Consider the following 13,511-nt stretch of genomic DNA (forward strand, 5'->3'; position numbering starts at 1 on the left):
CCGTTATGGAAAACCCAAATTCAATATCCGACCTGTTATGAATAGATGTCAACCCTTTATGAATAGGTGCATTAGTTTTATATAAACCATTCATATCTCTCTCTCTGAAAGAATCAGAAAAACGTGTGAATAGTAACAGCCAAAATTAGAGAGAAAAGATAGAGAGCACCAAGAAGCACTCTGTTAAGGATTGAAGGTTTTAGGTCGTGGAAAACGCAGGGCTTCCGGCTTCGGCTTGTGATTCCTTGCAGAACCAGTAATACTGCTACGCTCGCAAGATCCGCTTCCGCACGAAGATTAACGGAGTAATTTGTAAGTTCTATCCGTTAATTAACAGGTGGTTATCTCAAAAAAAAAAAGTTTCATTGGCGGTATAGGAACAGATTGCTCTGTTTTGGCACAGAGTAAAACAGAGTAGAGAAAATGAATCAACTCCAACAGGTTGGCCAGTATTAAGCAAATTAGTGCTGAACAGACTTGTATTATATTGCAAATATTATTCCAAGAAATCCTAGTGATTAATTGGAATAAACTCACAAAAGATGACAAAAATTATGAGAATGTTTTTCAACTCTCAACATTTGGATGCGAAAGATGCGATCCTATTATTTTCATGACCCGGTATCAGCAGTTGCCAGTAAATGTTCAGAGCTCTCCTAATTTGGAACTGTTTTTATATATCCCCATTTTGGAGCCTCCACGGTCATTCATGAAGTGTGTGATGTCAAAAGTCATTGAAGCATAGCTGAATTAACCACTGCTTTAATGAAGGACTTGTACTTTTTACAGCATGTGGAGTTACTTCCCAAGTATCAGTGATTCTACAGAGGAAAGTGCCTCAGGAATGCTGAAATCATTCCATTGGAAACTACATAGGAACCTCATATCACTGTCTTATAAATAGTGCATTCCACTATAGTACTTTCTTATAAATAGAGTGATGATTCTTTCAGCAATCCACAAACCAAGTACCTTAATATATCCATTTACACTACTGCTCTTATGGCCATTTATTTCCACATGATCATGCCATATAGTGATCCGGGTGACCATCCACAATCGTCTTTTAAGAGAAGCTCTTTATAATTACCATCTCCCCAACTTAATTACAGGGAATCGCAAAAATTACAAAAAGCCCTTACTAACCATTCTACTTGAAGCCTTCAATCAACCACTGTGCTTAACCGAAGTCCTTTACTCCCTCCTTGTGCGGATATGACTCTACCAGCATATGAGATGCTTATTATCGAGGCTTTTGACAGAACATGTCATGTCACAAAATGAATAGATGCTTTGGAAATAATCAAGTAGCAATCATTTCACTGAACAAACTTTTTACGGTCCTATTTGCCCCAACTCTGACAGAAAAAAACAAAGTAATTCGATATTATCTTCCAAGCATGATTGTAGCTATCTTCCACTACATATTTTAAAAAAGTAGGATTTTATTATTTCAATTTAAACACCTAAAGTGCCTCTCTCTTAATTTCTCGGAAATAAATCTGCTATTATAGTACGTGTACAGAGATTACATCAAACACAGAGCTAGTGGTGGTCGAAGCCCCTTCTATCACTATTTCAAATCAGTGAATTTATTCTAAAACTTATTAGATGTACTAATATTCTCTATTAATTATTTGTTGATCTCTCAAAATTATGTTTTGAAGTTGCAAATTTTCATACAGGATGATTAAAATTAAATTGTCATATATTATTTTTTTAAACATCAAAACATGTGCTTGTGCCATTTATTTTATTGCTTGAAACATGCATAATTGAATAATCAATGAAAAATAAAAGAGAGAGGAGCGTAGGGTGTTGAACTTCCATAAGCCAATAATTGAACAACTGGTTAAGCTGCTGCTTTTGTATATATATACCATATCTATTGTCTTTCAAATTAAAAGTATAACCATTGCTTCAACAAGATTCATCCAAATACAAAATTAACATCCTTATTAATAGACAACACTGTTCTCATCTAAATTATTTGATATACTTCGTAATAGACTAATAATTGCAATGCAAAAAAAAAAAAAAAAAAAAGAAACTGTATATATAAATTTAGCAAGGTCCAAAATCCCAATTTATTTATGTATCAGCAACAATGTTCTATTACTAATCTACTGTAAGATAATCAATTAGCAATTAGCAAAGATGGCCATTATTGTCATACTCTGATTGAGATTGTATCAGTACCAACATGTTGGTTTGTTGTAGGCTGGTTCGCATGAATATAATTCTTGACACATGGAAGGAGCTGGGTGAATCTGAAAGGATCATGTTGGCATAGCTTACTGAAGGAATAAAGAGGCAAACACTCATCAACCGAAAGCAACTGGTGTTTTCTGTACTTCATGCCTGGATAAAATCAATCCATATTTATCACCATTCTATCTCATATTCATATCTTAATAAATCGACCATACAATAATAGACAAACGAAGGAGGAATCCAAAAACAAAGAATTTAATCATTCAACTAGCTAGAACACCTAACTTACAGGAGCACAAGTTCTTATTCTTATATAGGCACTTATGGCCCTAAAACCTATTTGTTTTCCCTAATATGGACGTCAACAGTTCCCAATTTACAGCCTATAAATATGAACAAGCTGTCATTTTCCTCTGTACTAATCCAGACATTTCTATGATCTCTATAATCAGTAAATACACAAGAGTTTACTGCAATGGGGCTAAAAGCGTCTCGCCCGGAAACTATTGAAAGTTCTCGTACCAGAGGCACCCAGGTACAAAACCCTCATTTTAATAAATCTAAGCGTCCACAGAAATTAACAAGAGAGCAGTTCAAGCAATGGCTCGATGAAGTCGATATAAACAATGATGGTTACATTAGCTGGAACGAGCTCTATGGTGCACTACAGGTGCTTGGTCTGAAATGGAAAACATGGAAAGTATGGAGAGCCATGAAAAAGATTGACTTGAACCACAACAAAGTCATTGATATTGGTAAAGAGAGAGATATGCTAGTTGACTATGCAGAGAAGTACTGGGGTATTATACAGACTGATTAATAATCTGGTACTCTATTGGTGTTCAGTCTTATACCATGCATTGATGTATGCAAGCATGCATGGTTGATTATTTAGATACTGTACTTTTTATCTTTTGTGAAATGGTTAGTGTCTAATTAATTTAGTGATTCCAGTTTAGGTTTGAAGTTCATGTACTAATGTATTATTGTATGGTGAATGAGCATTAATGTATCTGTTTGGAACAAAATAAAATGTTGAGTGCCTTAAGAATATATCAATGCTCTGTCACAACTATATAGCAAATATTTGATTTTGTGAGCTTTTACCTTTCTGATAGATAGCATAATAGCGACGCAAATAAAACTTAGGCTTAGGTACTGAACGAACGGACTGAATTTGCACAAAATTGGATCTCAACTCCATTTTTCATAGTAAAAATGGTGTTTCAAGAGAGAATAGGAAGCGTCTAATTGTCCACACCTTTTGTTTACCATTTGTCCATAGCTTTGACTTGCACAAATACTGTAAAATTACTTCTACATGCTGTATAATTATACAATATATCAGTTAATCACAAAACATCCAACAACTATTTGAAGTGGTCCCATAATTGTTAGAAAAAGATTGTAACTTGCACAATAGGACAAAATAAATGTACTTTCAAACTGTACTTTCGGAAATTACAGTTATAGAAAGTTATTGGCAGTTAGAGTTAGTTATTAGTAGTTATTAGCGGCGCAGTTAGAGTTAATTATTAGCGTCTGCACGGGATTGAATCTTGTATACTGTAAAATTGAATCTTGTATACTGTAAAATTGAATCTTCTACACAGTAAAATTTACAATTGAATCTTGTATACTGTAAAATTGAATCAGCAGAACTGTAAAATTGAATCTTGCATACAGTAGAATTTTCAATTGAATCTTGTATACTGTAAAAATTAAATCTTGTATAGAGTAGAATTTTCAATTATATCTTGTATACTGTAAAATATATATTGTAAAATTGAATCTTGTATACTGTAAAATTTTCAAATAATACTGTAAATTTTCAATTGAATAAAAACTTGTGCTTGGCTTTTGACAGAACATGTCATGTCACAAAATGAATAGATGCTTTGGAAATAATCAAGTGAACATACTTTTTACGGTCCTATTTGCCCCAACTCTGACAGAAAAAAACAAAGTAATTCGATATTATCTTCCAAGCATGATTGTAGCTATCTTCCACTACATATTTTAAAAAAGTAGGATTTTATTATTTCAATTTAAACACCTAAAGTGCCTCTCTCTTAATTTCTCGGAAATAAATCTGCTGTTATAGTACGTGTACAGAGATTACATCAAACACAGAGCTAGTGGTGGTCGAAGCCCCTTCTATCACTATTTCAAATCAGTGAATTTATTCTAAAACTTATTAGATGTACTAATAATCTCTATTAATTATTTGTTGATCTCTCAAAATTATGTTTTGAAGTTGCAAATTCTCATACAGGATGATTGAAATTAAATTGTCATATATTATTTTTTTTAAACATCACAACATGTGCTTGTGCCATTTATTTTACTGCTTGAAACATGCATAATTGAATAATCAATGAAAAATAAAAGAGAGAGAAGAGCGTAGGGTGTTGAACTGCCATAAGACAATAATTGAACAACTGGTTAAGCTGCTGCTTTTGTATATATATACCATATCTATTGTCTTTCAAATTAAAAGTATGACCATTGCTTCAACAAGATTCATCGAAATACAAAATTAATATCCTTATTAATAGACAACACTGTTCTCATCTAAATTATTTGATATACTTCCTAATATCCTAATAATTGCAATGCAAAAAAAAAAAAACTGTATATATAAATTTAGCAAGGTCCAAAATCCCAATTTATTTATGTATCAGCAACAATGTGCTATTACTAATCTACTGTAAGATAATCAATTAGCAATTAGCAAAGATGGCCATTATTGTCATACTCTGATTGAGATTGTATCAGTACCAACATGTTGGTTTGTTGTAGGCTGGTTCGCATGAATATAATTCTTGACACATGGAAGGAGCTGGGTGTATCTGAAAGGATCATGTTGGCATAGCTTACTGAAGGAATAAAGAGGCAAACACTCATCAACCGAAAGCAACTGGTGTTTTCTGTACTTCATGCCTGGATAAAATCAATCCATATTTATCACCATTCTATCTCATATTCATATCTTAATAAATTGACCATACAATAATAGACAAACCAAGGAGGAATCCAAAAAGCAAAGAATTTAATCATTCAACTAGCTAGCTAGAACACCTAACTTATAGGAGCACAAGTTATTATTCTTATATAGGCACTTATGGACCTAAAACCTATTTGTTTTCCCTAATATGGACGTCAACAGTTCCCAATTTACAGCCTATAAATATGAACAAGCTGTCATTTTCCTCCGTACAAATCCAAACATTTCTATAATCTCTATAATCAGTAAATACACAAGAGTTTACGGCAATGGTGCTAAAAGCGTCTCACCCGGAAACTATTGAAAGTTCTCGTACCAGAGGCACCCAGGTACAAAACTCTCCTTTTAATAAATCTAAGCATCCACAGAAATTAACAAGAGAGCAGTTCAACCAATGGCTCGAAGAAGTCGATATAAACAATGATGGTTACATTAGCTGGAACGAGCTCTATGGTGCACTACAGGTGCTTGGTCTGAAATGGAAAACATGGAAAGTATGGAGAGCCATGAAAAAGATTGACTTGAACCACAACAAAGTCATTGATATTGGTAAAGAGAGAGATATGCTAGTTGACTATGCAGAGAAGTACTGGGGTATTATACAGACTGATTAATAATCTTGTACTCTATTAGTGTTCGGTCTTATACCATGCATTGATGTATGCAAGCATGCATGGTTGATAATTTAGATACTGTACTTTTTATCTTTTGTGAAATGGTTAGTGTCTAATTAATTTAGTGATTCCAGTTTAGGTTTGAAGTTCATGTACTAATGTATTATTGTATGGTGAATGAGCATTAATGTATCTATTTGGAACAAAATAAAATGTTGAGTGCCGTAAGAATATATTAATGTCTGTCACAACTATATAGCAAATATTTGATTTTGTGAGCTTTTACCTTTCTGATAGATAGAATAATAGCGACGCAAATAAAACTCAGGCTGAGGTACTGAACGGACTAAATTTGCACAGAATTAGATCTCAACTTCATTTTTCATAGAAAAAAAAGTGTTTCAAGAGAGAATAATTTTCATGTTTAATTATACAAAGCTGCAGTGTCAAATTACTGTTGATAAATATCATTTACATAATTATTTTATTTGTATATATTCAATAAAATGTTATAAAAATTCATTTTACTAGTTTAACAGATAAAATTATAATAAAATAATACCAATTATTTTTTAGGAAAAGGATAATAATAATTTTAGACAGATGCAAATATAAAAATAAGATCCATACAAATCCATTGACACCCATTAAAACCCATATACATAGCTCTTCAAAAGAAGAATCCCTCTTTTCTCCTTTTTATTGATTTGGACAAACTCTGCAAAATGGATGTCCAAACTCTGCATAATGGATCCTTCAAAAACTTTTTAATTTCAGTCGAATGAGTTTGGCTTATCTTCGATTTCTGCTGTAACTTTTATATTCTGGGAAACCATCTTCTACTTATATATAAAAAGCAATTAACGTTGATCACTCTCGTTTTATACATAGGTTGTACTGTTGTTTATAGGTTTTATCACAAACTAATTAATAATATTATTTTACAGAACTAATATGATAAAATATAATGTTTATTATTAGTAAAAAAAGTACATAAACATAAAAAAAATATCATTTTCATTTTTTTTTAATAAATATCTTGTCGCCATGCATATGAATTGTGTCACATGAAATACTCAAATATTTGCATTCATGCAGAATATAGTATAACTCTAATCAACCTGAGATTATTTTATTGTTCTATGATTTATTCAGTCATTCTTTAAAAATTAGCCAAAAAAGAGTGGTACGAAAATATTTCAAAGAAATCCTTGGTAGTCTCTACCAAGCATTTCAAAAAAAGAAAATATTTCAAAGAAAAAGAAGAGGGGATTAGGGGCATATAAAAGTGGAAAAGAACCAAAATTTCCAGACTAAACATTTACTAGAGGTCTTTAATTTCTGCTCAATTCAGTTATTACTTATGAGTCAATGTGCTTGTCCCTGTAAGTTATATTTCAGTCTATAAAAGTTATATTGCAAAAATATTCCACTATTATTGGAGGAATATAAAAAGTTCCACTATCGAATTAAAGTTCATCTACTTTTGTGAAGTAAAAGTTCTTGCTTTTGTAGATTACCTTTATGCTACTGACCAAAGACCAGAGAAACTTAATTATCAATTATCAGTATGTTAATCTTAAATTCTCATGCTCCACCACTGGTTACTGCTGAAATTATCATCTTGAACCACTGTGTTGATATAAATTTTTGCTTCTGAAACAAGAGGTGCATGCTTGGTCTTGGTCTTATATATTGATTATATTCAGAAAACTGAAGCTACAGATAAACTTAACACATCTTTAGAAATTGATATAGAGGTTTATATTTCATGCGTAGTTTGATGTGTGTTTGCTGGTTTGGAGGCTCTAGTTACGTGTCATATGTCTAGTAAAGGACCTGGTTCTTCTTCTAGTAATAGTTATTAAAATTAAATAGGACAAAAAAAGTACCCGAAAGAAAAATGCTTAAGTGTAGTACTTAGTTGGAACAACGTTGGATCCCGGATTTGTTTGCTAAAGATAAAAAAATTCACTTCAAAAGGACCACACTTTAGGATTATTCTTGATAGTATACAGACCTAAAATAATCAAGTTATTTAATTTATAGTAGATTTTTTTTCTGTATTTATAGTAGATTTAAGTAGAACAAAATGAAGCATATATTTTTGTAATTCCATACAGACATTGGTTCTTTTTTAATTCACTTTCTCACATTTTCATTAAATCTCGCTTCTGATAAAAGTGAGGTCACAGATATTCCTATCCATTTAGGAAAATAATGACATTTTGTCATCTTACTTGAAACAATTTGATTAAATAAATTTATTAGTGCACTACCAATGTGGTGTTCATATGCTGAGATCAGTTCACTCAAATCTTTATTGTTTGTTCCCAAATTCAAGGACTTGTAAGCAAATTGATCCAGATCATGTACAAGCTAGAATAACTAATTTACCAGAACTAAAACAGAGTTGAGAACAGAGGTAGAAGTGCTGCCTGATCAGAATTTTCTACTTGAAGGGGTGTTGAAATATTAAACTTAATTATGTAATAAAGTAAAGTTAATAGAATAAGTAGTGGAACTCCTTTCAGCAGTTGCCGAATTTTTGGGCTGATTGATGAGGGGATTTGAAAGACCAAACGACGTCCGTTTTGGCTGTATGACCATGGATGGAAAGCTCTTAGAGTCTAGTTTCTGATGGTTCAAATTTCAAAGTGTTTGGAGTTCCCTACAGAGAGTTATGACCGTTTTAGTGGACAGGGGTCAGCTGAAACAGCTGCTGTTTAGTATTCTATTTTTAATACGAATTTTAAGAGTCATGTCTAAGGCTATAAATAGAGTTGTATCTCAGTTGCAAAGTAAGAGAAGAACATTTGTTTAAGAGTTAATAGAAAGAAATTGTGTTCTTGTTTTCTCTTCCCTCCACCGAAATATATATCAAATACTAACAAAGGGGAGCTGATTTGTGTAACTAGTGGCTTGGTGGAACAGATGTTCAGACAAGGCAAACACAGTACGACATAATTTATACTTCTTCTAATAAATTCATTGCGTGAGTACTGAAACATCCATATAATTAGCAGTTTTAGACTTTAAGAGGTTCAGTTGTAACTTGTCACATCAGTATTTGCTGCAATTTTTGTAAGTTCCAAACAAGCATGTAGCCAATTTTGTCTGTATCAAACTAGCTACTTAGTTGAAAACTTGGATAAGCCATATTTCATCTTGTAACAGATTTGAGAAACTAAGATAAGATGGAATCATTCTTCTCAGGAGGAATCCATGAATAGAGCAATCTGGTAATGACACGAGTCACAAGGAATCATTCGTTTTATCCAAGTGGATTACTGGCCCAATTTTTAAAGCCCAGCACGCCGAAAGATAAAATCCGTATCTAAATGACTTTTTTTAATCAATATTTTTGCTAGTGGTATTAATTAGCTTCCAAACTTCAGAAAAAATGTTAGAATTCCGTCTAATGTGCGCAATAATTGTCTAACAAATGTTAAATTTAATTAAGAATAAAATTTTAGAAAATTGCTCTACTGCATTAAGTATTTGACTTAAGGGGATGGTTCAAATTAATTAAATTGTGTGGTTATATTAAAAAATTAAAGTTTTGCATAATAAAATGAATAAATATAAAAATATTAATTTCTATGTTTTTTTAAAAACTTGGTAGTGACTACCAATATATAAAAATATAGCTGTCACTAGTTAATACTTTCTTACAAAAAATTAACTAGTCTTATTGAACCACTCTTGTATAAAATACAAACATCTTTCAAAAACAATAATAAAATAAAAAAAAATCATATACTATTTATTTTTGTTATATTTAATACCCCAAAATTTTCTCTTATAGGGAACCCATTTGCTCAAAATTTTACTCTTTAAGCTAAGTTATTGTCTGTGTGTTTGCCACCTTAAAAAAAAAAAAAAAGGCAATGATAAGACTTCAAGTAACTTGGGTTGTGTAAATTATAAATTCCACAAACCTTTGCTGCCATTAATATACATTATACAACTAGCTCCACCTAGCTGGTGATGTCACACCCCGCAGCCTCAGGATGTGACAGGGCCCTACCGTAAACATACAGTTTCCTGTATGCCTACAAGGCAAGTACGATATATTTGATAACCAATCCCAAACAAACAAAAATGACACAAATTCACATAACGGTTCAGATCAAAATATCAGATAGGTCATAGTATACAAAACAGTATCTCATATGGATACAGTCAGAGGACATGACATAGAGAATATATCACAACCAAAAATATATGTACATCTCTAGTCAAATACCAAACAAAATTCAGGTAGAGGTGGCATATACCAACGGCCTAGATCCGACGTGCCTCTCCACTATCAGCTGCACCAGAACCTGAAAAAGTAACCCAAAAGTGGAGTGAGAATAAATTCTCAGTGCGAAATTTGCCACAACGAGTCGCTGGACTTGCAATCTAGTTCCATTTCCAAAAAGAAACCACAACTAAAGCATATCACAATTTTATACCAGTATATAAGAAAAATGCATATACCTGACAACAGATGATCAAATGAAATCAATAATACGGAATTGCCAAATTGAAATTCAAACCAACGCAATATTAGGGCTTAACTCATCTTATTAAAGCTGGTAGCACTTACAGATGTTCAACCGAGCTGGACCCTTTATCAAACCCCCATCTGTAGGGTTACTGACACCTACAGATGTTCCACCGAGCTGGACCCTTTATCTGACACCCATCTGTAATGCTTTGGCTTAACCATTTCCTAAATTCTGGTTTCAAGTCATATTAAGAAAATTCATTCCACCTTATTCAGAATATCGTAATATCAACCGACCGTCCAAACGCATTATCACTCCGGATAACGCCCTAGAGTCACAGAGACGTTACACAATAGTCATCCATAATCACAACCATAATAAAGTCACTCGCCCCTCAACCCAACCGGTACTGGGGACTGCAGAGGGCCAGGTAGGCTAAAGCTTTAGGATCCTGCGATCAAAGTCGGCTAGCAGACTTTGCAAATTCCACATTCACCAACCAGTGGTGACACATTCATAATCACATTCCAATTTATGATGACTTTCAATCTAAGATTAGATCATAATAGATCGACACAATCTGAAAACCATACCAGCATGGAAGTTCATTAGATCACAGCAATTCGAGTTTAAATAAATTGGGCTATGCAAATGCAATGCACAATTCAATTAATGCAACAATAAGTATTCAACATGACCACCGAATAACAGTTTAATTCTGAAAATGAAATATCAGATAAGTCCAGAAACCCCGCACCTGTTTAGGACGATCAAGATCCGCCCTTATGTCTCAGACGTCTCGAGAGATTCCGTAACTTGTTGCTCTACCGGTTCTATTTAAGATATACACATAAATATAATTTAAATATATATACGGTAGCTATACGATTAAAGCTAATACAATTAGGGTTCAATTTCCATTTGATTTGCCCTGATTATACAGTAAGAATCATTTCTGGGTATCCTATTGCGGCCCGCAATGAAACCTGTTACGGCCCGCAATGAAACTTGTTACGGCCCGCAACCAACCAGTCTGAAATTCTGGTCTATCTGTTCTCTGTCTTATATCTTGCGGCTCGTAATAATTTTTCTTGCGGCCCGCAATACCATATTCAGGTTCAGATATTCTCTGTCTCCTATCTTGCGGCCCGTAATAATTCCTCTTGCGGTCCGCAATACCATACTCTGATTCAAATGTTTTCTGCCTTATCTCTTGCGGCCCGTAATACTTTCTCTTGCGGCCCGCAATACCATACTCAGGTTCATATGTTTTCTGCCTTATCTCTTGCGGCCCGTAATACTTTCTCTTGCGGCCCGCAATACCATACTCAGGTTCATATTTTGCTCAGGTTTGTATAATACTAACCTTTTGATTCGAAACCATTCGTTTCCCGCATAACCGAACATGTATTCTTATTTCCTATACCGTTATAATAACATTTACTACCCCTTTTTTTTATTATAGAAATCTAAATTAGGTCAACTAACCCTAATTCGATCGATATTCAATTGGTATTCGGTTTAATCAACAGATCTCGTTTTTCCTATATGTGTCAAGTTTATACGGTTAACTAATCAACAGATCGACAAAATTCACAATTTCTCGAATTCATTACAAAACCCTAATTCCAGAATTTCAAGGTTTTAAATCCATTAAACAAGAATCGATAAATTCCACGAGTTATGATTTACTCTATTCAACCCTAATTTCAATTATCAAACCCTAATTCGAGTTTCAAACGAAAATTCGACAAATCGAGAAAATTAGGGTTTCAAGAAGAATTAAGAGAGCTAGAGATATACCAAATTGAGAGTTTGAAAGGATCGATATATAACTTGGTTCTGATCTCGAATCTCCGGACAGTTCGATCGATCTCGCGGCAATTAAGCTTCCTTTTCTCTCTTTCTTTTCTTTCCTTTCATTGCGCACTCACACTCATGCCCTCCCCGAAATAAAATGATTTCGGGAGAGAAGGAAAGGTTTTGTTTTTGTTAAGTTTGGTTCTTTTGCAATTAAGCCCCTCCAATTTGTTAATATTGCATAGTTGATGAATTTTGCATATAAACCCTCTTATATTTTTATTAGTTAAATTTTTATTATAACGTAACAGGTGACCTCTCCTATAAATAGCAAACTTATCATCCTTTCTTTCAAAGTTTCAATACAACCGAAAAAACCTAAACTCCTCCTAGCTCTAACAAGTGCCACTTAACCATGGTGCTATTGCCAACTAACCCAGGACACCACCCTACTACATCTAGGAATATCAATACTGAAAGTAACCAAGGAAGCAATCATTTCCAGAAGATGACAAGAGAGCAATTTGAAAAGTGGCTAGACACAGTTGATTCAGACCGTGACGGTTACATAACCCGAAACGACCTTTATGCAGCGCTGGCCTCACTAGGGTTGCATTTCAAAACATGGAAGGCGTGGCGAGCCATGAGAAGGTGCGACAGGAACCATAACTCTGTCATAGACCCAGGATTCGAGAGGAAAAAGCTGATTGATTATGCTCAGAAACGCTGGGGTATTATAGTCACAAATTAATCAATTAGCAAGGCAGCTTGTGCCGGAGTTATGTTAAATGTTAAATATGTGTGTACAAACCTATGCATGTTTAGCTTGTGTGGTATTATGTTAGCTAGTGTTGCTTTCATGTGATCTGGTATGTTATATAGTACCTAGAAGCAAATTTTACGCTTCTTGTTCGCATGTGGTGTGATATGTTAACTATGTTGTGGACATGGTTTTTGTTACTGTAACTCAACAACTTAATATTATAAGAAGAGTGCTTTAATTAAGTAGTTCTTAAAATCTTGACTTACTGTCTTAGTTTTTCCTACTTGAAAATTTAGTATATATTTTCTGATTTTATGGGTTGGTAATCATATATTTTTAACTAGCTAGTTATGCTATGCTTCCAGTTACTGGACTGAGTTCTCCAATAAAAGTTTGTCTCGCTCTTCTAAAGCAAGAAAAGCAAGATAGGTGAGCTACCTGGGTGCTGATATTAACAACACTAATTCTTTTATTAACACAACACATTCAAATATTTTAATAGTCTAGACAAATTTGCCCATCATTAATTATTTCCTTTTCAAAAAAATATCTGGTATATTAATATGCCCACGTATATTTCCTTGTTTGTTTATTTTTTTGTGAAAATTAAAGTAGTA

General features: G+C 33.4%; 2 long non-coding RNA genes across 2 annotated transcripts in view; one reads left to right on the forward strand and one right to left on the reverse strand.

Annotated features, from left to right (window-relative positions):
* LOC144552756 (uncharacterized) overlaps positions 1-13,136 on the forward strand; it is a 69,336-nt gene extending 56,200 nt beyond the window's left edge. Inside the window, exon 2 of the long non-coding RNA XR_013511216.1 lies at positions 12,895-13,136. This is a non-coding gene — a long non-coding RNA (uncharacterized LOC144552756). The remainder of the gene's footprint in view (positions 1-12,894) is intronic.
* On the reverse strand, positions 9,967-12,276 carry LOC144552394 (uncharacterized). The gene is made up of 3 exons (XR_013511116.1): positions 12,135-12,276; positions 11,089-11,164; positions 9,967-10,163 (listed from the first exon to the last, which is right to left on the reverse strand). It is a non-coding gene; the product is annotated as an uncharacterized LOC144552394 (long non-coding RNA).
* Positions 13,137-13,511: the final 375 nt, after the last annotated feature.

This window comes from Carex rostrata, chromosome 4 (assembly GCF_964058835.1).
Source record: "Carex rostrata chromosome 4, lpCarRost1.2, whole genome shotgun sequence".
Taxonomy (NCBI): Eukaryota; Viridiplantae; Streptophyta; class Magnoliopsida; order Poales; family Cyperaceae; genus Carex; species Carex rostrata.